Source organism: Triplophysa dalaica, chromosome 1 (genome assembly GCF_015846415.1).
Source record: "Triplophysa dalaica isolate WHDGS20190420 chromosome 1, ASM1584641v1, whole genome shotgun sequence".
Classification (NCBI taxonomy): Eukaryota; Metazoa; Chordata; class Actinopteri; order Cypriniformes; family Nemacheilidae; genus Triplophysa; species Triplophysa dalaica.
This window is the reverse complement of record NC_079542.1, coordinates 24,822,613-24,848,976: the sequence shown is the minus strand read 5'-3', so window position 1 is coordinate 24,848,976 and position 26,364 is coordinate 24,822,613. Positions and strand designations below refer to the sequence as shown.

The window sequence follows — 26,364 nt, the reverse complement described above, 5'->3', positions numbered from 1 at the left end:
AGAGTTGCCTGAGATAATGGAACAAAAGAAAAAGCCTGAAAAGCCACCGTAAATAGGGTCTAGAATCGCCTGTAATTATGTGCTATGATATGCCTCAAGATCACGGCTTCAGTCCTAAAGGTCTTTCTTTCTCTTCTCTTTCTTTGATGAATAACCCACTGTAACACTTCCACATCTACTACCTGTGCCTTTGTGGGGCTTGACATTCTCTCTGGGGTTGCATAAATAGATCCAGAATGTTAAGTTACTGTCCTGCTGTGGGCCCTCTGTGACACACATCTCATTGCTTTCCATTGGCCACTGGTTTTTGCACTGGCTGGTATGATTCTGAGATTCAAACAGTGTTTAATACATGAATTAACATTATCAAAGGCAAGTGTTTCTGCTCTGGCTTTTGAACACAATGGGACATCTGAGGTCAAATGTATGTGCAGAGCAAAGAGAGAGTGAGTGGGACAGACAGGAAGTTAAGATATCAGTATAAAGGACAGGATGACAGCCAGCCTTCAGAGGAATGATTGAATAAAGAGAATCACTCGGGATTCAGATCAGTCTCTGTCAGCTGTTGAAAGGCCATTTATCATGACTTGTTTGCTTGTATCTATACCTGCAGACCTAATGAGATACACCTTACTGTCCTCATAAAAGTACATGCTGTATTGACTGATGATGAAACAGTATCTCTGTAGTAACAATGAACTGTATATATTGTGAGAAAAGGCAATGTCTGTATCAAAACCCAGTGAGCTGTTTTGCTGTCTATACTGCAAATATTGACAGCTGCCTTCTAAGAAAACATCCTAAGAGGAATTTAAGCCTGAAAGTGGTTAATTGAATTGGAATGTAGGCAGCAACTTCATGCAGCACAAAATAAGCATTAAGCCTAGAAAAGCTGATGATTAATAGTTATATAGTTAATCCAAAACTATTTTGATAATTAATTCAAACTAATGTTGTTAAAAACCGTATGTGACTCTTTCTTCTTTGGAAAACCAAAAAGGTATTTTGAGAAATATCTCTGGTTTTGTGTCCATAAAAGAGATGCGCGGATGAGCTAAAATGTCAACTGCAACCGCTGCTTCAAATTAATTATCCACCGCCACCCGCCCGCACGTATAATTTTCTCTGATATAGATATCGCACCCGATTATCACTTTAATTACTCTAATTCTTTGTTTTGAGCATGACGTTATCAGATTCAATGACGTTAGAACTAATCTGCCAATCTCTGATGGTACAATAATACCCTTATCGTAAAATGCTTTTAAACAAAAGTTTGTCTTTGGCCAGATTAGCCAACAATTCAACTTTGAATATCGCCGTTTCGGTCACTGCAACACACAAACACATGTCTATGTCTGCAAATGCTTAAATCTGATCCTTCGATTTAGCACACAAATGATGTACCATATTCAAGGTCTTGTGGCTTTCATATACACACACAATGCCTCACCGTCGTTGCATATTACATACATTCGTATTTTTAGAGAAATTTAGTTTATATTTATGTATGAACTCATCCACCCGCGACCAATACGCAATTAATCAGAATATATTTTTTTATTACCCGACCCGCGGATCATCCGCAGCGCCTGCGGATTTAACCCCCATCCCCACATCACAGTGGGGATTTATTGGGGCAGTTGTGGCTTAATGGTTAGAGAGTCGGACTCGTGACAAGAAGGTTGTCGGTTCGATTCTCAGGGCAGAAACGTCACGACTGAGGTGCCCTTGAGCAAGGCGCCTTGCTCCTAGCTGCCCAATGCACCGGGTTCATGTGTGTTCACGACTTGCTTCGTGTGTGTTCACTACTCTCTGGATGGATTAAACACAGAGGTCACATACCGGTATTGGTAACCATAGGTCACTTTCACAATGGGCACTCAATGTTATTTGGTTACCAACATACCAGGTCTGAAATAACATGAAGGTTAGGAATAATCACTTTAGGGTGAATGAATGATGAAATGTTATAATTTTTAGGGAAACTATCCCTTAATTATCTGGTCTAAACTTACATACCCAAATGCTCGCTTGAATTCACTACGTGCACACCCGATCCACTTCATCTACTAACATTTACCATCAAACGTACATTAAGACAGAGCAATATAACCCACAGGTAACATACAGGTGTATATGAAGACATACAAAAGATATTTACCTGGAATTACACCTATGCACTGAACATACGATCGAGATGACACGCATCACACACAGAGCTTCTTCTCTACAAGAGTATACCACGTTTGTCTCGCGGATGCCACGCATGCACACAAAGAGTGAGCGCACCTGCATCGCCTGAATGGGAGAGAAATCTCTTAAGGGCCTTACACAGATTTTACAACACCAGAAAAGTTTCATTTTTACCCCCAGGCCACGTATATGTTATGCTCATTAGAATTTGGACAAATATAGTTATCTTCAGAGACAGCTTATTTTAATTGCCATTAAGACGGCAAATGATGGCTTAAAATTCTGCTTCCATATGCAGCTCTCTACTGTATGACTCCCAAACTGTTTGATCCAGAATGTGTGTTTCATGTTGTAGGATATTTTATTGTACTGTGTGACCCTTCCCTGAAAGATGGGTATGGGAAAGCCTTGATAAAAAAAAAAAACACACACACACACACATCGCACACACACAAAAATTGATCCAAACCATGAGGCTGCCTACTTTTCTCTTAATCCTCTTTCCTTTGTGATCTTCCTGTCTGGCATTTTCCGGATGGCAGGATTGTGTAAAGCAGGGACAACTCTCGACCACAGTCTCAGAAAGAACACTGAATATTTCGGATTGCTGTATAACCGTATGGAAGAACCTAATTTTACATGACATTGAGCAACAAACTTTGGGTCTAGAGAAATCACATCTCTATCTTTCTAGTTCGATCTTCCTCACAGATGTACAGGCAGTTCACTGGCATCATGTCCAGGGGGAACCCTGCACCGTGGTGACTGTAATATCCTGTTTGTTCTTTCTGGCTTTTGTGTAGGTTTGTGCACATGTACAGTACATCCCACACGTACCCAACTGAATCTAAGATGTCCCATTCCTCCAAGGGATGTCATGCAACAGTCACACCTCGCCAGCAGCCCCGCTGAGGATTTTGGGACGTAAAGTTCTCTGACGGTATGTCATTTGCTTGCCAGCTTCCAGACAAGCATCACTAAGAATATATATCCCCAACTCTAGATAGTGAGAGGGCATCTGAGGTTTAGCAATATTCTTTCAGTCTGCCTAAGTGTAGCTTTACAGTGTAGCAATCATTTGTTTTTATTGGCTTGATGATGTTTCAATACCCAAATAGGATTGCATTTCTATTATTTCTGTGTCATTCTCATCAAAGTGATATGCCATGGCATGTGATTAAACTCAGCAGTAATTGTGAAGCCTTTGACAAACTGATGATTCACTTTAGACTTGTATGTGTGTATAAAACTGTTAAAGATGAAGGGCAGCCTCTGTGATTACTGTGTGGATCGTTTGAAGATAGATTTTTTTAAATTGTCTCAGTAAGTACATCTACTGCGTATTCTTTAACTGTAGAGCCGTGATTGCCTCTGTCTTCAGGCTCTGTGAAATTAAAAGTCCCATCAACATGAAGCTGTGTAAAAGTAGTGAAGAGGTGTTAAATGGTCATCATGACTGTAGGACACCAGCTGTTCAACACATTGTTTATAGACAGCTTGATGTCGCTTATGAGGCCAGTCAACATCATGGTTTTATTGAAGTCAAGGGGCCCAATAGAGAGCTGCCTGCTTCAATAAAAACTACATACAATACATGCAATGACTTGGAAAAATGCATTAAGTAAAAAATCGCAGACCATAATGAAGACAATTGCCTTTGCTGAAGATTTTATGAACATTCTAATGTAAAAACATGGTGGTGCAACGAGGCATATGGCATGTAAGGGAACCTTGTTGTTTATGTAGATAGAGAAACATAACGCTTCATTATGTTAGTTCTTTAAACACCTCTAAAGACATGATTATGTTTATTATATTGCATTTGTGTAAATATACACATTGCACCTATAAATAGACTTCTGGATTTTGCTTACAAATCAATCTTAAATTCTTCATCTGTTTACCGTACAGTCACACACAGAGATTATTTGGTTCATAACCAGAATACACAAACTTTCAAATCTTTTTCACATTTATGAATTATTGCGGCATTGACATGCAAAACAAAACAAACCATGATTTTCTGTTGATGGTTTACATGTCCGTTGTTTATTGGTTGCACCTGTTTCTGTCTAAGCGGGTGGATGTTGAGTTCATGTTAATACTTAAATGTCTGACTCTGAATGAGGAAGCCAGGTTCCGGAAACTGAGTAAGAGCCTTTACTACCACATGAAAATTCATTTGGAACAGAAGTCTGGGCTCCTGAGCCCTCTATCCATTATATCGCTTTATGTACATTACAGTGGGTCCAGGAGCCTGCATTTGTAAGTACACTATATAGTTAAATATCTACTATACATGTCAACTGGTCCTTTGAAGCTTACTTTGTCTTTTCATGCTGAAGTCCATGGCCATCTGTCTTTTTGTGCTGTTGTTAAAATATGTTTATTGAAGCCTGAGATTGCTTTGTTTAAAACTACAGTACTTTGCCTCAAGGTTGTCATAAAAGGGGCGTATTGATTGCAGAACAGTGTTCGTCTTTGTGTGTATGTGTGAATTGTGCACAGGCCTGTTTTCTGGAAATTTTGAAAGAAAGTACCAGACATTACAGGCTACCATTCAAGCGATCATTTCAAAAACCTTGACAATGGAACTTAAATTATGCTCCCACATCTTAAACATAGTCTCTTACTTCAAGCCATATGGTAACAGTAAATCTTGGTTTTTAGACTTCATTTCTGTGGGTCTCTTCCCATTGGCTATCAACCCACAAATATTTTGATAATGTGACCAAAAGGGATTGACCCAGTGTTCAGATGTGTAATGGTATGCATGCTGCACATGACTAAGCTCAATCTTATTTCTCATTTGGCTTTATTCCTGGATACATATAGGAAGACATGCCTTAGAAGAAAGGATTTTTTACACAAAAGAAAATTAAAAAGGGCATTGAATTGAGGGCTAAACTACCCTGTGTTTGGTTACTTGTTTTATTGTGCTTTCCTGTAGTATAAGCTGTATGAGGCAATGTTTTGAGCGTGATCATCACAGAGATCTGTATATATATGGGGAATGCGACCTTAAGAAGATTTCTGTAAATGTAAATTGTGGTAGACTTAAATTACATTTTCAGTACACCTATTTTTGCCTTGATAAACACTGAAATACAATTTTCCTAAACTGAGCGAAAAAATATGAACAGGGAGGGGTGAGTGGTGCAGTGAGCCGTTGCAATTCGCAACCTCACCGCTAGATGCAGCTAAATTTAGACTGGACCTTTAAAAGTTTTTAATCATAATACACTAACCAAAATGATTGAAGGTTTATGAGAATTCAGATGTGTCGCTGGTGATTTCCGACCCTAATATAGAGTTTGAAAAAGTCTCTGTGGAACATGAAACAGCTAAATGGAACGTTTGTTTGTGATATCTTAAAACTTTAGTATGAGCTAACAAAAGCCAACAGATTGAAATGCAACCCAAGATCCATCATTTTACACAGTTTTAAGTCCACATTTGTAATAATAGCACAAAGTAACCAAATTTCAACGACAAAAGGTAAGACACATTTATTCCAATCAAGGAGTATAACATAGCAAATAATGAAATTAATATATACTGTTTAGTCTTTCTGGGTTTTTTGTGCAGATTTTTGAAGTTTTTCAGGATTAATGTGACTGTAAATTTGATTGTTCTTTCAAGTTCACTGGCTGCCAAGAACATCTTGTGCCTTTGTATGTCACCTGTTTGTTATCAAGTGTGGGATCAGATTACTGTAAAGCTCCTACAAGATTACTCCAAACTTCAAATAAATTCTTACCCATCAGCATTAAATGAGCTGCAAATCTGTAGTTAATCTCTGGTCCATGCTTTGATTTCAAATTTCATGATCAAAAGAACAATCTGAAGGAATGGTTAGTAACAGACTCAAAAATTGCATTTCTGATACTAGCCTTAACCCTCAGAAAAGCATAGAAACCAGTTAAAAGTATACAGTAGTATCCAGTAGAAACCATTTCTAACACGAAAACTGTCACAAACCACAATCGAGATCATTTTATTGAGCATGTTGATATATAATGTTTTTACTGAAGAAACAGAAGAAATTAAAACTAGCAGCTTGCATGAAGGCGGTAGTGTGGTTGGAGAGGTCACTGAAGTTTAAACCATATCCGTCCATCCTCACCAAAATTAATTCATTGAAAATGCTATAAATAGGACACAAATATTTTCAAGGTGCTAAAGTTGTCAAGTAATTTCCTGTACGGTCTGTTCAATCTGTCTCTACTATAAACTACTATACACTTGGGTGACATCGCAAAACTAAGCAGAACTTTCCTATAATCCATCTATGAAAGGGGAATGTTAGGGAATTTAATTAGCAGCTTGTTTTTTTATTGGAAAGCAACAGATCCGGATGGTTTTGAATGTAATTTCTCATATCCCACAGCCCTTCATTTTTTCAGTAGAAGTCACCTCTTTGGCTGCTGTGAAGTTGGTTTGTTCACTTTTTTTATGTCACACATTCACTCCCTCACAATCCCTTCATACTGCACCATTCCCATCGCATTTTAAAGATCACAGCTTGACTTGTGCATTAATGCGATTAAAGTATTATTGATCATTTTGGATTACCAAGCATTACTTTTATGGGGTTTATGATACTAACCAGAAATCTGTCAATTTTTTAGACAGTTGTTTTCCAGAAAGTCGAAGCTGAGCCGAAATACAGAAAAACAAGTACATATTGCTGTCAGATTAACTGGGTCTGTGCTCTGATGTATCACAACCAACCTTAACCCCTTTCTGAGCTGTACTGCTGTTTGGTGTCAGTCAGCCTAACAGACATGCATCCATTCTTCGGCTTTCTGACCTCTGTTGGTCACAGAGAAGATGGATGACTTCAATGAAAAATGAGTGATCTGTGTGGAACCCAAGGAAGTATACCTCTGTGTCTGTCGGTTGTCTATTTTTATCCACAAATATTATAGTATGAGAGGCACTCTACTGTTCCCAACAGCCAGTATTGGGAAGGTAACTTTGGGAATGTAAAAGGTTACAGATAACAAGTTACTCTATTTAAAATGAAATAAGTAGTGTTACTTACTTTAAACTTACTTTATAAAAGTAAAGTAACTAATTACATCAGACTACTTTTTATTTCTTCTCTAAATTTCTCACAAATATGTGAGAACTGTTTATAATTTTCAAATATTTTAACCATGCAGGGTTAACCTTACAGTAGTACTCAATACTGATCAGTATTAGACTTTCAAAATCCTTCATCACTTGAATAAAAGATTATAATAATTGATAAACTAATATTGAGTGATTTGTCCACTAGGTGGCTCTTTAGGTTAACATAGGAAAAGGGAAGATAACACGAAAATTATAAGGGCTTTACGGAAGTAAGCATACCTATGCTCTATCCCTTCGAAGGGCTGAGCCTTTGATGTGAACACTTTGAAGGGTGAAGGGGAGCGTTTCTCAACGGGGGCGGTACTGCTGCCCCAGTGGGTGTTCAGAGAATGTTGGGGGGGGGCGATGGAAGCAAGATTTTTGAAAAAGGGGCATTCTGGTGTTCTTTGGGGGCGTTTGAAAGTTAAATATCCAGGCAACACAAGATTAAACATTTACCTGCGAAAGATTATGATCTGCATTAGGAGCAGCTAGAGCGGAAACTGTGGTTTTAATGTAGCTGTGAAGGTTTTGACAAAACACGCACACACCACGTGAGGATTTCAGCCTCTCATGTTCAGCAATTGAGCGCGACAGTTAGCTCCACGGAGTGCGCACACATGATGTGGTCCACGGAGTGCTCATGATGTTCACCCAAAATCCTGCCTCTTCACTCCAGACACAGCTCTTCGCCGCAGCAGCTTTGGCTTTAACCAATTATTGAAAAACAATAAATGCTGCCCGAGATGCGAGCACTACCTTCACTGAACAAAACATTTGGATTACTATGAGAAAAGCAACAGCTGAGGACTCGCTACATTGCGGGTTAAAAAACCTTCAAACGGTCCACTAAAAGGCCATAGAGAGTCAAGAAATTAAATGGGTAACATTTCTTTATTGGTAGAACATGAATAAAGACACCTTAGCTGCTCTGAATCATTCTCAAATCCAAATAGTGATTACATCGAGCATGAAGGCATTAAACGTGATAGAGATTGAAGATCAACCTGCTCCATAAGCTGCATAAGAATCTTTCTTGCGGTCTTTGATGTCAGATGCAATAGATATGCACAATGCAGCAAACACACCAAAATACACAGATGTAGTATCATATAAAATTGGGGATCAGTGCCTCTGTCACGTGAGAGCTCTGTCATGTTACTTTGACGTCAGCTGACTGTAGGGGCAGATTAAACTGAATGGTGAAAGTGAAAAATTGTGAGACAAATAGGCTACCTACATTTTTCTTAATTTTCTGTGAGTAAAATCTATACCTTTCATTGCACATTATATGACATTTGAGTATGAATTTAGCATGAAATACTTATTTTATAAGCCTTGAAAAATATTTTCAATAAATGATTTTCCCTTCCACTCCAGTGACAGTTTACTTTTAACTCTTATGATGTAGAAATGTTATGTTAAAACTAATAAACTCAGTTATTGACTTTAAATACTCATTTACTTAATCATACAGAAACGAGTAGTACATCAAACTTATTCTATACTACAGGGTCAACTTTTATTTGTGTACACTCAAAAAGTACAAAACTGTGTGCTTTCATTAAATAAAGGTTAAGTTACAGAACTGCAGATGATTGGTCAGGTTCATCATCAAAGTCATTTGATATCTAAAACATTTTAATAGCAAACATATTTTACACTGGACTACTATTTCCGCCTCAAACTGGTTTCTGTATGCCATTATTTTTGAATTGCAATGTAACACAATTTTATCATTCACCATGGTGGCAACTCTTAGACTGGTCGTAGCTTTTAGCAGCAGTGTGGGATGATATGATTGACAGATGTGGCACGCTGTAAATTCAAATGAGAACTAATCATTCAAGGATACCTACAGAAAATATGCAGATGTAACGCCCTTTGTAATTATTAACATTTTCGTGAGTAACTGTAATTAATTACGGTTACTTTTGTTTTGTAATAAATTTTGCCGTTACATTAACCAGTTACTCCCTAACACTGCCAACAGCATCACATGTGAAGAACTCAAGGATCTTCTGTCCTCTCCTCATATCAAGTCCTGTTTGGATGGATGAATAGATAGATGTGCCATTGTGTGCTGTAAATATAAGCCTGTGGATGATTTACTGTATATTTAGCCCCTGAAATCCCACCTCCATGCCTCACCACCCGCTCCATCAGTTCACTCATGCACAAAGTCATTCATGGTCATATAAAGGACCACACTCAAAGTTAATGTAAATCAAGATTCATTCACAACCAATTTAAACCAAACTAATCATTCCTCTAATGCAAAGCTTCACACAAGAGTCACCTAATTCATGACACGCAATGCATCTTGCACGTAACAAAGTCATTTAAAGTATTAATTTGCTCACTTCACTTAAATTTCAAAACTGTATATCAATAAGTAAGCTCACAATCAATAATTGAACCTTTCAGTGGAATGATTAAGGCCCCCCCTCAATGCACGTGTATGTTTTACCTGATTTAGTCATGCTGAAAGCAAATCGCAACGTCAAATTTCTTAGAAAAGTAATTGCACGACTCACCACAACAAGCTGCATTGCTTGAGGTGTCATTTATAGCCGACAGCACAAACAATGTCAACGTTTAAAATGGTGGTTAAAGCGGCCCTAACACATTGGGTTTCTGCCAATCTCATATTAATCTTGAGTGCCTATAGAGTAGTGTTGCATACGTCGTATCTTCGAAGAGTATTTAGTTTGATCACATTTATAAAAGATAGATACAGCTGTACGATTACTTCCGAAATCATTCGGCGCGTGCGGGTGGCAGGGGTAGGCTGAACTAAAGCATGTGCACTTCAGCGCACCCATTGCCAACAAAACACAGACATCAGTTTCACTCACCGCATGCGATTCATGTCCTGCATCTTTTAGCGCTGGGATGGCTCCATGTATTAGTTTCAAACGATCTACAAATTCATCACCCAAATGCAGTGAACAAACAAACACTTAAACTTCGCCAACATATGCTCTCGCTCTCCTGCACGCAAGTGAAAGTAACATCTGCGCATGCTCCTTCTCTTCATGCTGCCGCGTGGGCATGCAATGTGCTTTTCCAGGAGAATTGTCCAATAAGGGACTAAGAAAAATTGTTACAAAACAGTTAAATATGATCTGAAAAAACGTTCCAAACCTGTACGATCGCTGGGGGAGTTTATTGAGCACAGAAATACTACGTTATATGCCCAACTCGTTATTTGACAAGTTGACTATGTTAGGCATTAGAAGACAGCACGTTTAACATTGTAAGTCAGAAGTCAGAATGCATGACACATCATTGCAGCACCCCTATAAGGGATTTGTTCAAAGCGTTTCAGTAAACACCACTATTAGATCTGAAAATAATATATTGGGAATAGCCAGGGTATTTGTCAATAGTCAGCTTAGTTTTTTTCTCTCTCGGAAGTCTCCCAGAGGTGATTTGGATGGGAATTGATGTTTTACAGGATATTATCTATACAGTAATTAATCTGTTCGCCCTCTACTGTTGGCAGGAAGAAGCTGAAAGTACTACGGCAGAGAAACTTGAACACTTGAAAGGGTAAAAGAGAGTAGCTGTTCATCTGTCTTTCAACTGGTCTTTGTGTCATGAGGTTGTTAAACAAAGAGGTATTCTCCTCTGAGAGAGGGAAAGAGTGAGGTGGAAAGTCTGTGTGTTAGATTGAACGAGATAGGTTTGAAGAAAGAACATGTCTCGTTCATATTCATTATCGGCCTTACTTACGGTACTGCCTAGATTTCAGAAATACATAGGTCCAGGTTCGATTCGCTACATGTTTCATTTATCATATTATATTTTTGCTTTTGGGGTCAAAATATCCCGCAGACATGTTGATATACTCAATAGGCTTTGAGAGATTCATTCAGCCAGAAGTGTGTGTTTGTGTGTCGTATGTTCAAGCAGGAGTGAAATGATAGAATACAACCTAAAGTGCACATACAACCGTGCAAGTGCTGTTTCTATTAATGGAATGGGTCAGCAGAATCCGTCTGAGATAAAATGTTTGTTCTAGTCCACCTATAATCTTTGCATCTCTCATAGAATAACCCCTTCAAAATCTCATCATTTTTTACAGAACAAACAGAGCAACTGGCGATCCTATAAAGGTCATCGTAGCACCTTCTGTGAATCTTGACCCCATTGATGGACTGTTCTATTTAAACACTTCACAGATAAAGACAATTGGCTTATACACTAAGACATACTACAGAAGAGATTTCTCTTGAAGCTTTTGGAGTGTAGCCAGTAGAGAATGACAAGGAACATGGAATGCGAGACTTCTCAGTGAAGATCATTATTCTTAACTGACATTGAAGGATCTGACTAGAGCTATTCCAGTCGATGCCCAGGTTAATTCCATCTATCCACAAATAATTTTGTTTATTTAGCTGATGCACAAAATCTGTCTATATAAAAGTGGTGTCTAAACCTTTCTTCAAAATAGGGAGTCAGCTCTTCAGATAAGGCACTTTTCCACTGCGCATTACAGCTCACTTTTGGGTTTTTTTCCACGGTGTACAGTACTACCTAATGCTTTTATGTGTACCACCTTGGTAGAGATTCCAAGCGTACTGTACCGATACCAAAATGTAACGTGTTTTCACACAGATCACTGATTGGGAAGAGAGAACCATTTTCTGCCTCATTGGATTTGCTACACGCATTTTAATACGTAACATTGACATTTCATAAATGCTTTGTGAATGTAATATAAAGAGACCCCTAACGCAATGCTAAATAAAAGATTATCTTACCTTTGTGTGCTGTTGAGCTAATCAAATGATGGTTAAAAAACTTTGATGATACATTTTTAATCCCACTTTGAAGCGGTAATAAACTGTAGTGTAAGAGCAAACTGAGCCAAGTTTAGTGAGCTGTACTGAGCCGAGTTTTAAACCTGATGTTACGTATGTACTGTACATGTGGCAGAATTGACAATCAAGCAGACTTTGACTTCGACTTTGCAGAGGAAAAGCGCCAATATAGTTCCATTGTACCATAGAGGTGCAGTGAAAGATCCATTTATCTATCTATCCATTTTCTTAAAAAATCTGTGTTGAATTTCCTTGCAATGCATTTGATTTGTGTCCCTTTCATTCCGCAGACTCCCAAACAGAACAGATAAATCATTATTTCAGCCATCCATTTACTCCGTCTGCCCACAATTCCATTCAGTGATTAAACGATACGCTTAAACGAGCAGAACAGACTCCACTGTTAATGATTTTCTGTGGTTCGGCGAAGAGATGAATGACTCGCGTCCTCACCGGTCATGTCAGCCTGGGCACAAGTCTCTTGGGAATGAAAGGGATTGTTTGCTCTTTGCCTCTGTCCTAATGCCTCCCATTACTCCAAAATGAATCAACATTCCTAATCTTACGGGAGAAGTTTTGCTCTAATTTTGTCATTCAGCCCCGAACTGTCAATACATAGACAGTGGCTTTCTGACATTATGCAGCTGGTTGATGGCGACTGAAGGGGAGATTGCTTTGGTCACCTGCATGTCAAATTATTTTATTCTGAAATGGAGAAAGAAAAATGGACCCAGATCACTTACTGTATTTGCAGATTATATTCATGTCACTGAATCTCCTTGCAATAAATCAAAGTGGAAGTGTGTGTGCGTGTGTGTGTGATTAGACATCTTTTAAACTAACATTCAGATACTTTACTGTTCTTTACAGAAATTCGATTTGTATACCATCTGTTTTGAGGTGTCACGCCATGATACATACTTGTGTGATTCAAATTATCATTAGGTGCATGTATGTGTGTCTGAGATTGTTTGTGATATCAGTTCCATAGTCATAAACAATGCAACATATGTTTAAGGCTGATCATTTTTGTGCTTCACACTGTGAGTTTAATTAAATTCGTGTAGCAGGCACCATTAATAAATGAGGATCACTTTATGCTTTCTAAATATAAAGGGACCAGAGAAAATTCTTCTGAATTTTAACAAAAAAATGTTATCTATCTTTCTGACTTTTTATTTGTTTATATGTAAGTAAAACTATTCAGAATTCAACAAGTGAACATATCAAAACGTTTTTACGGAACTCTATTAGTTTGCAGATTCGACTGGCAGGTTTATTGTTTGCTATACTCGATTTTACAGTACTAAATTGAAAAAAAATTCCCTGTAAAATAACGGTTAATTACTAGCAGCACAAATGCCAGTCATTCATTCTTTAATATTACTTCAAAGTTAAATAAAATACATAATTTTTCTCAAAAAAATGAAATGCAGTATAGTAATGTTCATTTTTAGTAGAGTCCACAAAATCAAAAACGAAAAATTATTGATCCAAGTAACAATAACATCAGGTATAGGATGAGCTGTATCGTGAATACCTCACAGCTAAAAGGAGTCGTCTCATGATTACCAACACCCTTCAGCTGTGACTTATTCAAAATACACCCTAAATTACCTCATACACACCTCAAAACATACACACAATACAAATATTAAAGCGTAAAAATATGTATGCGTGGAACTTTCATAAAGTAAACTAACTAAAAGCCTTTCCTCAGCTAGAAAAAATAGCCCCTGACAGACCATGAACAGCAACAGAATTTGTATATTGCTTAGGATGATGTGCAGTTGTCATAGTTGTGGGTGAAGGGATTCAGGCGAGGACTGGGTAGGCAGGACAAGGCAAAACAGGAGCCGGCTAGACACACAATTGGTAACATCATCCAACAAAGTTTAAATTGATAAAAAAGATAAATGTAGCTATAAACTAACAAATAGGACAAATATATAGGACAATAAATAAGGCAGGTAACGAGAAAGAACAGGTGACGCAATAATAAGGTAACAAGATGACAGGGTCAAGAGGCATGAGCACAAAGAAGTGTCAGTGTTCCGTTACAAAAAAACAAGAATAGGACCAAATTGACAGAACCTAGTTTCTGATTGCTGACATAGGTTGCTGTGGTCCTCTCGGCTGGAGGTGATCCTAAGCAGGTGATCTGTCTCTTGTGGTCACACTGGGCAGTGTTAAAGTCATTTTTAGTAGGAAGGGGTTTGTTTTGGCCTCCTGCAGTGTTCAGGGTGACAGGATTTAGTGGTCACAGCTGTCATGTTTCTGGCCAGCTTGCTGGGGTCTGTGGGGCCATGCAGCGTGTGTGTATGCAGGTTTCTACTGGATGAATCCTGCCCCACCCCTCTGTGTTTGCTGGCTAGTAAGGTGTGAACAGTGGGCTTTCGCTCCCCCTTTTCGAAGCTTTCGGGTTTTACCTGGGGGGCTGGACAGGAGAGATTCTGTTGCATTCTTGGCCTTGGCCATGGCATTGTGCTGCTATCTGCCAGGGCCATTATAGAGAGCTTCTGCATGTTTGAGTATTCCTGCCAGCTTCTATCTGGCGTCTGCTCCAAATGCTATTTTCACTCAGTCTGTGTTGCAAAGGACTCTTCTAGCTTTTCATCTCCTCCTGTAGCTCCTTGTCCTCTTCATCCACTGTCATATGCAAGTCGAGCTGGTCTAGGCGGTTCTGAATCTGCTCCTTGCTCCTCCCTGCTTCAATCACTCTGGCTCTAGTAGGACGATCTCGTCGTGGCCGTGGTCACCGATGATCCTGACTGTGCGCTTAAGATGAGTTTGTTGGCTCTTTGTAGTTGTATTTCTGGTTTAGATCGTGGTCCCTTGGCTGGTGCTCTCAGCGCAGTTGCCGTGTGTCAGTGTTAGTCCCAGGCAGAAGTCCATCGCAGCACTTTGCTTGGTCTCTAGCTGGTCTGGCAGTTCACAGGACTGGATGGTCTGGACATATTGAGACACCGGGGAAGAGAGAAAAGCACGAAGAGAAATATACAAGTCGGCACAGATCTACTGAGCTAAATATGTTGGCTATGTGTTGAATGATTAACCGAGGTGGTCAGTTAGTAACTCAAACTAAACGCTCATTATCCTAGCCGTGAAGGCGGGGGCGGATAATTGGTATGGGTGAAAACAGCAAAAACTATTAATAATGTTGCTGAAGAGTGTTACCCATGAGGTCATTCTGTAACTTAGGCTATTCGGTTCATCAAAATATTAACAAAGATTTTTTACTGATGTTCACACAGGTTCAGTCTCTGATAGGACGTAGAAAAACAAAATCAAATAAGTGAACAGAGATAGAGGTTAGGATAGAGAAGGAGGATTTCCTGGTTCCGGGGTGAACTGGCTCCCCATTAAGGTCTATGACAGGGCCCGTAGGTAAGGGGTACTATTGAGTCATAGAAAAGTCAGTTAACTCATTAAATGAATAACTGAGATAAAACAATTAGGCGATTGAGAGTTAATCATAAACACCTTAAAGAGTGCAATCTGATTGTTTTGATCAAAGTTCAAATTTAATTAATTTGGTTTAATTAAAAATTAAGCATTATCAAATACAATTCTAACTGCAAGGGAGAAAATGTAACCCTAAGAAGTAATTCAAATAAAAATTAAATCATCAAAACTATTAATAAAAAATAAAAAATATTAATAATCATTATAGTTTGTATATAATAATAAATATGCTCAAATAAAATAAATGGTGAAATAGCAGAATAATGAAATAATAAAGAAGAGACTTGCTGAGACTTCACACTAGATAGTGTTGCCCAAAAGGGGAAATCAGGCAGAGATAAGAGAGGAGAACAAACTGTAGACAAACTAACCTCTAGTGTTAGTAGAAGGTAAAACGTCTTCTGCTGGACTTCCGGTTACACTTGCATTAATGCGCAATTGCTGTGGCAACGAGTGTAATTTGATCACAGGTCTAAGGCTTGTGTCAGTTAACCTGAACACGGATACATGGCTTTTCAACCTACACACAATAGAGGAACATTATAAGTCAGCTACGATGATTGTTTACCCCAGGGAGCGCAATACCTTAGTTGCACCTAGCTATGCATTACAATAAGGCCTTAGTAAGGCGAGGGAGGAACACCGCTCACTCTGTCTTCTTCATGCTAAAAGAGGATTTCTTCACTCAATTTAGGGCGGTAATATAATAATATAGTGTGCTATAAAGAGATTTCTTCGTCTTTATATTGTCACTAAATCTTTGACAGACGCTAAGATATTCTCTGCGAGAACATTAAGAGTCTGCCAAGGATTGGTGGGCGGGTCCACACCTTCATTCATACATTACAAAGTGCCATTTAAAAGAGTATTGGGTTTCAATAAACACACTTAGAAAACACACATGAAATGTCACTTAGTTCTTATCACAAAACAAGGTCTAAAACTGTGCCCGCATTCTCCACCAATATATGTAGCAGTTTTAGCTACATGTTAAAAAAATGATAAATAATAATGATTTTAGCTCACCAAATATGGTTCTCCACCAGATCTATCAATTTCAATTTCATTCAGTGAATTAGTTTAGCTCGAAGGAAAATATGTATAATAATCGTCATTACCTTTACATATTTAATAGTTTCTGATTAGCAGTATAGTGAAAAAAATCCCTGTATGTATTCGTCAGCAAATACATCAATGATTTTATACACTTCAACATTATCTCATGACCATAAATAATGTGATTTTACCAAACAGAATTTAGAGCAAAGGTTGCACGGATCGAAACACAGTTTAAGTCACCGTATCCTATGAGGAAAAGCCAAGGAACCGTCATGAGGGAATACATGGTTATTTATTGAAATAATTTTAAAAACAATTAGGCCTAGACATATACGGACAAAACACATAATACGTAAGCATGAAACACAAACACGCTAGGAAGCGCAGAGAGAGAGAGACTGAGGAGAGAGAGAGACTGAGAGAGAGAGAGAGAGAGAGGGCATGGCCGCGAGGCAGGTAAAACATGTCTGAAAACCGAAGCAATCATCTTTAACAAGGAGGCACGAATTTAACCCAGTGATTCTATATATAGAATTGGATACTTGCAAGCTGTGTGCTGGATCAATATCCGTATCCACTTGGATAGAAAACTTGAATGAGGCTTCTTTGTTTCACATGGCATCTTATTTGCATAGCTCTGACAGTATGGTCAGTTCGCTTTTAATAGCAAAACTTAGTTATGGACAAAGTATGTAGGGCAATCGTGGCCTAATGGTTAGAGAGTCGGACTCGTGACCAGAAGGCCCTTGAGCAAGGCACCTAACCCCTACTTGCTCCCCGGGCGCTGCCAAGATAGCTGCCCTCTGCTCTGGGTGTACGTGTGTTCACCACTTGCTGTGCGTGTGTTCTTTATTCACTGGATGTGTTAAAAGCAGAGGTCACATTTCGGGTATGGGTCACCATACCTCACAAATAGGTCACTTTCACTTTATGATGCATGCTATGTTTTTATAACATAGCTCATCAGAAAGGGAATTAAGAGAGGATTAGTTTCATAGGAAACATGCTAGGCTTTGAGAATCATCCCAATGTATGAATACAACAAACCCTAGATCAAAACTTGCATCATTACTGCTAACAGAAAACTTGTGATGGCCAGAGTGCCAACACACAACAACGATATTTACATTTATTTATAGGGAAGGCCAGTTAGTTAGTTTAGTGTAGTTTCCATTTGTTAGAGGAGGTTCTCTGGATAGCCTCAGATCTTAGACGATATGAGACAAGAAGAGAGACTTTTCACCTCTGCTTGAAGCTTAGGAGGCGTAAATATCCCACTGAGAAACAAAAGGGTTATCAAAGCTTTCAGTGAGAGCACAAACCTAGAGCACGAACCCCCCTGGTTCAGGACTCTTGATGTCGGTATCAAGAAACAAGGACAAATGGGAGTGGGGGGTTTTATGGCCCTCTAGGCACTACACTTTTATTTGTTTGTAACAGTCATGTTCAATGTTCTCATATTTAATGAGGACAAATGGAAGTTTTTTCTTTTGCTTTTTAAACCAGGGGGCGCCTGTTGGGCTCCTGTCATTGACTTTGGTGTTTTAAAACCAACCGTTAAGCCTTCTGTAAAAAACCTAAGTGTTTTAATGGATAATGATTTTAAAATGGACAAACAGATTAATCTGGTAAATCAATCTAGTTTTTTCCAGCTGAGGCAATTGTCTAAGGTAAAATCTTTTTTTCTCTAAAAGATTCGAAAGGATTACACAATTATTTTTCTCGTCCCGTCTTGACTATTCCAATGGACTGTATGTAGGCATTAACCAGGCCTCCCTCACCAGACTACAGATGGATCAGAATGCTGCAGCTCGTTTGCTAACGGGAACACGAAAGTGGGAAAATATCTCCCATTTTGACCTCTCTCCGTTGGCTTCCTGTCAGGTTCAGAATTGATTTTAAGATTCTTATTCTAGTTTTTATATCATTAAATGGGTTAGCACCATCATACCTGTCAGAATTAGTTCAGCCATATAGGCCGTCGAGCGGACTTAGGTCCGCCGACCTTTCATTGTTAGATTACAGAATAGGAATAATCTGCCAGTACATGTGAGAAAGGCCCAAACACTCAATATTTTTAAATCCAGTTGAAAAAAACTATTTTTATAGCTTGGCGTTTAACTATGTGACAGCTGAAATTCTATACTATTTATACTATATATATTTTTTTCCTCCCTTACTTATGTACCTATTAACAGCTTGTCTTTTAGACTTTCTTATACTGTGCTTATGACTGTACAGCACTTTGGTAAACAATTGTTGATCTAAAAAGTGCTTTATAAATAAAGCTTGACTTGACTTAAATCATGAGACACTGTTCAATGTTTTTCTTATTGTAATGTCTCCACGCCCGAAGGGGAAAACAGGGCTATGTTAGGAGGTCTATCCCTATAAAAAGGGCCAAGTGAGACTGGTTAGAGAGGTGCAATTGTCACCGAGTGCCGTTCTCACCACGTGAGAGATATACTTTTTATAAACACAGACTTTGCCACCTGAGAAGGTTTCGGCCAGGAATTAGAAAGAACCTTTTTTTATCTTTAAAGCACACAGAGACAGGTACGTTCTCTTAATAATTTAAGGTAGGCAGGAGGATGCGCGTATCATAAAAATACTAAATATTTTATTAACAATTTGACAATAACTCTTTGACGGCCATTGACGAGTTATCTCGTCATTTAAAAAAACGGTTCCCCGCCAAAGACGAGTTATTACGGCAATCACTGCTTGCACTGTTTTACAGCAGGTGGCGCTGTTACACACTTTTGGGAAAAAGTACAGAATCTCAGAACCTAGAACGTATATGTTTTAGCGGTTTTTAATGAGTGTAATCTGAGCGGAATCTTTGAAAAAAAAACATTAATGATCTCAGCTGTTTAATCAAAGTGATGCTTTTTTGAAGAAACCTACCCACATCTACGGAGTGATAAAAAAACAACCAAATGAATATAGAAGAATACGGTTTCTTTACAGAGACTCTGTTCTTTCATTTGACATATTGTTTGTCCATATATTCTTTACAGAAAATTTACTGTGAGCCATTAAAGTTGGGTGAAAATGTTAAAAAACGCCCCCGTATGTTGGCAACTTTTTTTAAAAATGCTGGAGGCGAATAAGTTAAGATAAAAAAAATAGAAATGCTTAAAAAGAACAGTCTCACTCGTACAGAGCCACTCTTTTTACTGGCAGCTTACCCCAAAATCAGAAACTCCGTAACAAAAAGACAGACACAGATCAAAAACTCGAATAACACTGAATCACCAAAAACAAAAAGAAAATAGACTATTGGAACACAGTTACTGACACCTGGTCCGAAATAGAAAAACAAATACAAGAAAAGCATATAAACAAAATCAACAAACAAAATACACCAACTGACAGGGCTGCGGCAACCCACGAGGGTGATCACTATGACTGGGTATCTAAAAAGCACACTTCCCACACAGTGAACTCAAATCACACACTTCAAGAGTATCACACAGCAAACAGTAAAACAGTACAACCACCATAAGAGATCATTCACCCGTGGGTCCTCAGCTCCTGAAGGAAGATAAAATATCAAAATAAATATCTCTTGATAAACAATAAATAAGGATCAGTTAAGCGGGGTCACTGTAATCATAAATCAATAAAGAGTGCAAAAGGCACTATAATAAACAAACAAAACAGGTAATGATAAAAACTAAAATAAAGAGAAAGCGAGAGAGCTAGCTCCAAGCAGATCGCGAGGAGAACAGGACTCGAGGTGAACGACAGCGTGATATCCACACCATCTCCAACAGATTTGGATACTCCTCTGCCCCGAGATAAAACCACACCGAAGACAGCGTGTCACAGAATTTGGACGATGATAGTAGTAATTCCTCCAAGTAAGTGTGAGCAATAGTTCCTTTAAGTAAACGACATATGGAAATGTTCTTGTAGTATACAGCAGAAATAGCGACTGAGCTACACCATTAATCGTCTGCACCAAAGAGGGGGGAAGGGCAAGGCGAAACCAAGCGCGGTCATGAGGAACAGAATGAAAGAAAGGACCCTGTAGCAAATACGAACAAAATATGGTTAACACTAATTACATATACCCGCTAGAATTTCCCACAGATCATCATATGCTAGATTTACCAAACAAGGGTATACACATACTTCTAATCAGGTCACGAGTCCAGATAAACAACATCTAAACACCCCGCTGTTATGCTAGAGTATAAGAAACTGTACGTTACTCAACTCACTGCCAATCGTTAGGATGAACCTGGTGTTAGGCATTTTGTTTGCGAGAAACAGCACACATACCTGAAGGGAAGGCAATCATTAGGTCCATTTAGTAAAGCAACCGACGGAGAACTCATAGATACACAGACAGGCTGGGGTGTAATACACGAATCATTAGTGCCACGACTAGTTGTACTAAAACACAGTTTAGCAAACTGAATACATGCTAACAGCACATACCTGTTACCAGAGTCAAACAAACATCAACGGGGAGAGTCCGGACATGACGCACATCAGGCTACAGCAAACCAGCTCTTAAATAGTGGGGACTGAATGCGAATTGTTGGTAACGATAGTCAATTATCAATTACAAAGTTCACCCTGTTACACAAGCATGGCTGTGAGTTTTTTTTTTTCAGAGGAAATTTGTATATATTTTGGTGATGATTGTACTTGTTTAAATAGTGAATTGTATATTCTTATTTATTTCTTGTATATTCTTTTCAGGGATTTTTCATTGATAACCTAATTGATATTGAGATGGACATCTCTTATGGACTATGCTTCATTTACCATCGATCATACTGATTCTTTCCTGGATTATACTTTTCCGTTTGTATTATTACAATACTGTGTTTCCACACTACGGATTGGTGAACTGCTAATCTTTCTCAACTGTGTTATTGTTGGACTCATGAACTCTTGAATTGACACAAACTTATGTCTGGACTGAAATGCTCAAAGTGATGATGGTATAAAGTTTATTGGTCTTTGGTAGGGCTATCCACTGTTTATTGTTGAAAACACTTGACTCTACTCTTGAATGATTGGAAAGCCCCTGATTTAAAAGATTGGTGTATGTGGCTTAAAATGGTGACGTTACAAGTTGGTGTTATTTGAGTGTTGGAGTAGACTGGCTGTGGACTGAGTAGGCTCTAGAGGTGTCATCATTCTGAAGTGTCTTACAGCTGCTAAAAATTACACAAAAAAGTCACACAAGAAAATATCTATGCAGCTAACACTGAGCCGCAGATCTTTTTCTAGTTTTATGTGTGGTTGACTTACTTCTTCACGGGCTAACTTTGACTGCGGTGTCAGCTTTGTTTGAGACAGAGCAGGGAAAGATGAATCTGATCTGTGTGTGGAACAGGTAGAAAGTTCCTTAAGGTTATAGAAGGTTGCCTCAGATTTTTACACTCAACAACTACATATCTGTAAAGCTCTTTTTCCTTTTATCCTTGCCGGATCATAGTAAAAACGGGTTTGCTGACCACACTAGGGAAAGTATAACCAATAAAACCTTTAATGGTGGAAAGTTCAGCAAGTACTTGATTTTTTCAGTCTTCACCTCTGTCCAATGACTAATCAACCATATTGAATGCTTTTACTTTTATGTGTAGCTTGTGGGAGGTGCTGACCGAACAGAAAGAGCATTTTTACGCAGAAACAAATAAAAAACCACTTAAAGTTACTGAAGATGAAACACGCTTGAATGATTCAACGGCCTCTGTGATGTGATATTACATGCAAGTGCTCACTTTGTGGAAAATTGGGAGAGGGTGTTTCTATAATAACATGTCAGTAATGGCCATTGACACTGACCCCCAATTAAAAACTAAAATTTCAATATTTGTCATGTTATGTCAACCAATACCCTGAGGTTAGGAAAGAAAACAAGCTGTGAATTTAAGTGTGCTTTGACCTCTGTTCGTGCATAGCACATATTTTGTTTCAGAGTAATTGCAGACCACTGTATCTGTATAACAAGCTCTGAAGTTTGGGCACAAAGATATCCATTATTGAATCAAATACTGATTCATTGTCTATGGGCTTAATTGAAAAGGGGGTAAACAGGATTTTTTAACGTGATTCATTTATGCTCCATTTAAAACATCTAACTGAACCAAAATGAGACAGATACATTCTTTTGGAAAAGTATGAACATCATAATTGTACTAGTTATGGCGTAAGTAAGACATTTATGTGTTTGAGTATTTTGTCGCTGTTCTCATTCATATTTTAACTTATGCAGCTGCCTTAAAGTTTTTAGTAAATTCAACTTATAAATATCAGTTCACATAACAATTTGGCATTAAATTGTATTCAAGCGAACATCCTGTAAGTGTCAGAACTGAAAACGCCCTTGTTACTGAAATAACAACCGTCATTGAGACCAAGCCCAGCAAATGGCAGGTCTTGAAATGCACCTTTCTATGATGTCATTGATAAATTGAACACCACCTCTATGAAAGAAAATCAACGACTACTTCTCTAGCCCCACCCACTGGTTCACGCATGACAATTCTGAAGTAACAAAAGTTGACCAGAACCAGATAATAAACATGCTGTTAAAGATCGCAAAATATTGTGGAGTCAGTGCCTGGATGTGGAAGAACACAGTCGCTGCATAAACTTCCTTTGGATTCCGACATTAGAAATGCGTTGTTGAAGTTTATTTTTTAAAGACGTTCCAGCTCACATTGAGCGTCTGTTCGATTCATTTCACAAAGGATTCCTTTGTGAACAAGGCACAGGCTGACGCTGGATTTGCAAAGAGACTACAATTAAAGGCAGTGTTGTGCCCTCAATGTTAGATCCGATAGGAGTGGTGCAGCAATCTTATGCGAGTACAACATTTTTGTACTATCCATCACTATTGGTTTGTTAGAGATCGCTTAATATGCCCTGAGCACTATTTGCACGGGAGTAGTATTACCTGGGGACCTCTAGTCATTTGTAATAATGCGAACCGTGCGAATCGGCATCTCTGGGCTTTTACAGGCTCATATATAATTTTTTAAGGTTTTCTCCAGCGTTTGAGAATAATGGAGGCTGTTTTGAAGTGTTTAGGTATTATTTCGAGTGCTGGGTAATATCCATAAATTACCGGCAGTCTCCTGATTGTTTATTTATGATGGAAACCTTCGTAACATTTGAGACCTGCCATCGCGGTGATCATCTGTGCGGTTCGCGATCACAGTCTCAAATGCTGTCAGGTACGGTCATATATCATTAAATGCAACACAACTATAGGCTATACAAACTATGGGAAAAAAGTCAGTAAATCAGAGGCTTAACTTATCCCGTGTGAATGCGCCACATGAAACACAGTTGTGGGGAGGTAATTTATAAATCAAAGGAGATCTCCAGATCCAAGTCTTTAAAGTCTTTATTGCGGCACTCCCATTAAAACCGAGCATTTGTGGAACCAGCCTCGAAAACCCAGGTAGAAAAAAGCCTATTACTTACCCAAATGCCATACGTAGAACTCATACAACAGTATAAACAATTAGCAAGCCCAGTTCATCAAACCTTTCATGGAATTTCCCACCAGTTAATCTCACTGACCGAGTGGCCAATCAGGGGTTTTTTGGTCTCCTCATTGTGCATGCTGTGTGTCTTTTGTCTGGCCCTCACAGCGCTTGCAATGAGGAGGCCAAGAGACTACAAACATGACAACTTCAATACAACAGCTACCAATAAAGGTAGTGGCCTTAATTCGAGGAAGCACCAGACAATTACATTTACAAAAAACCCTGCCCTCGTTAATTTAGGTTTTAACTTTATAATAGTCTTCTTTCTTTATTTCTTCATTTGAACGAAATCTTAGAACCATTTTCATTTGTAAGTCAGGCACGCGCACCTAGGCAGTTTCAGATGGAAATTAGTTTGGCCCTAATTATCAGCATACAAAGAAAGTATCTCAGGTGAAGTTAGGAGTTATTTTCAAGCTGATTTTCATTCAATGGGCAGACTGGAAGAAATTTTGCTCTAGTCAAATAGTTTGAACTGTTTAGTTGAAGTCAGTGCTCAGTCTCAAGGCAAAATTGTACACGTTGATGATTCTTTTGAACACTTTTAATAAAATAAGTGTTTTATGGCACCCATAAAAGGTCCACACTTTGAAAGTTTAGAAACAGAGTTCATAAACGGGTCAATTATCTTTACCTCTGAAGCATGAAAAACTTTTGCTCAGTTACTTACTGTAAAACAATTCCCTCAAACTTACTGTGCAAAAAGCCTCCATTTCTACCGCAAAACCCTGAGCCAAACTGCTTGCCTTCTGGATATAATAAAATAAATAAAGCCTATTCTCTCCATGTTGGTTATTTTTCACAGGGCCCTCGTGTTCTGCACTGAGGGTCACATTGCTTTTACAGGTGCAGAAATCAAGCCTCAGCCTTGATTGGAAATGATATGTTCCTGACAGAATGATTAATTGTGGTTCTTTGTTTGAAGCTCCAGTTCAAAGATCTCCTTTCTCGATTGTATCCCTTGATTTTCGCATAGGTGAGAGAGGTGTTTTAAAATGTATTTCCCTTTTGTGCTTTTGAGCTCTTCTCCTCTGTGTTGAGGACATCATTGTCGAGTGGGTTGAGGCAAAGAGAGATACTAAAACAAAGGTGAGAAGAAATAAAGGAAAATAAAATGTAAATTGTTGATTCTTCACTAGGCTATGGCCATTTGGTTACATTCATAAGTATTACAGAATGTCTAATCGTTTAGAGATTTCCCTCAACAGGCTTTTTTTGTAATATTCTCATAAAAACAGTGTTTTTCTTACATGGACTGAAGCGAAGGGAGAATGGAGTGTGAAATTGCTGAGCATCTTTATCTGCAGTTATTCTGTAAAGACTGTTAAATCACTTCAGAATATGGTTAAAATGACAGAAACATGCTTATCCAAAATTCTTATCCCTAAAACTGGGAAAAAATAAGCTTTGTTTTGATGGCCATAACTATGCATAATATTGGTGTAGTTTAACAGATCTGTTGATAATAGTTCTACAACCATTTTGCTAACATACTGTCCTGTCAAGTATATGTATACCCTGAACAGACAGGTGCGGTGGCTTCACCTTACATCAAATGTAAATACTTTTATGTGGTTTTGACTAAGATTAATTAATTATTATTCCGCATTATCTTATTTTAAATTGATGATTTAAGCACGATTAACACCAACCTTTTCTGATACAGAAAGTAGAGAATTATTCATGGTTTAAAGTCTCTAATGAATGCTTGGGCTCTCTCTTCCTGCTAGGTTAGTGTGACTGTGAAAAGGGACTTCGTATCATCATCTACGAAAAACATCTTTTGTTGGCACACACTCTACCCTTGAGGAGTTTGTGTACGTGTGATTGAATTGTATCAGGAAAGTGAGAAAGAGTGGAAAATCACGAGACCGACATAACTATGATCAGCCGTTAAGGCCTTAATTATTGAAATGACTCTTACAAACACAATTGAAATAAAAATATCAATCGAGCTTTGTGAAATTCATTCATATGAATTACTGAAATACCTCTTATAAATACTAGTGAAATAAAAACAATGATCAAACTTACTGAAATTCATTAATATGTTTTACTATAATACCTCTTACATGCATAGTGAAATAAAAACAATAGTAGGATGCTTCTTCTCCTGCTCTCCATGCTGCTGCGTACTTTACCGGGAGAATTGTCCAATAAGGGACTACAAATTT

General features: G+C 38.3%; 1 protein-coding gene across 1 annotated transcript in view; it reads left to right on the top strand.

The window, feature by feature from the left end:
• The window catches only part of htr2cl1 (5-hydroxytryptamine (serotonin) receptor 2C, G protein-coupled-like 1), a 119,478-nt gene that overhangs the window by 10,408 nt on the left and 82,706 nt on the right, over nt 1-26,364 (top strand). The window contains exon 2 of the mRNA XM_056756941.1: nt 3,000-3,136. The gene's annotated coding sequence lies outside the window, so the exon portion shown is untranslated. The remainder of the gene's footprint in view (nt 1-2,999; nt 3,137-26,364) is intronic.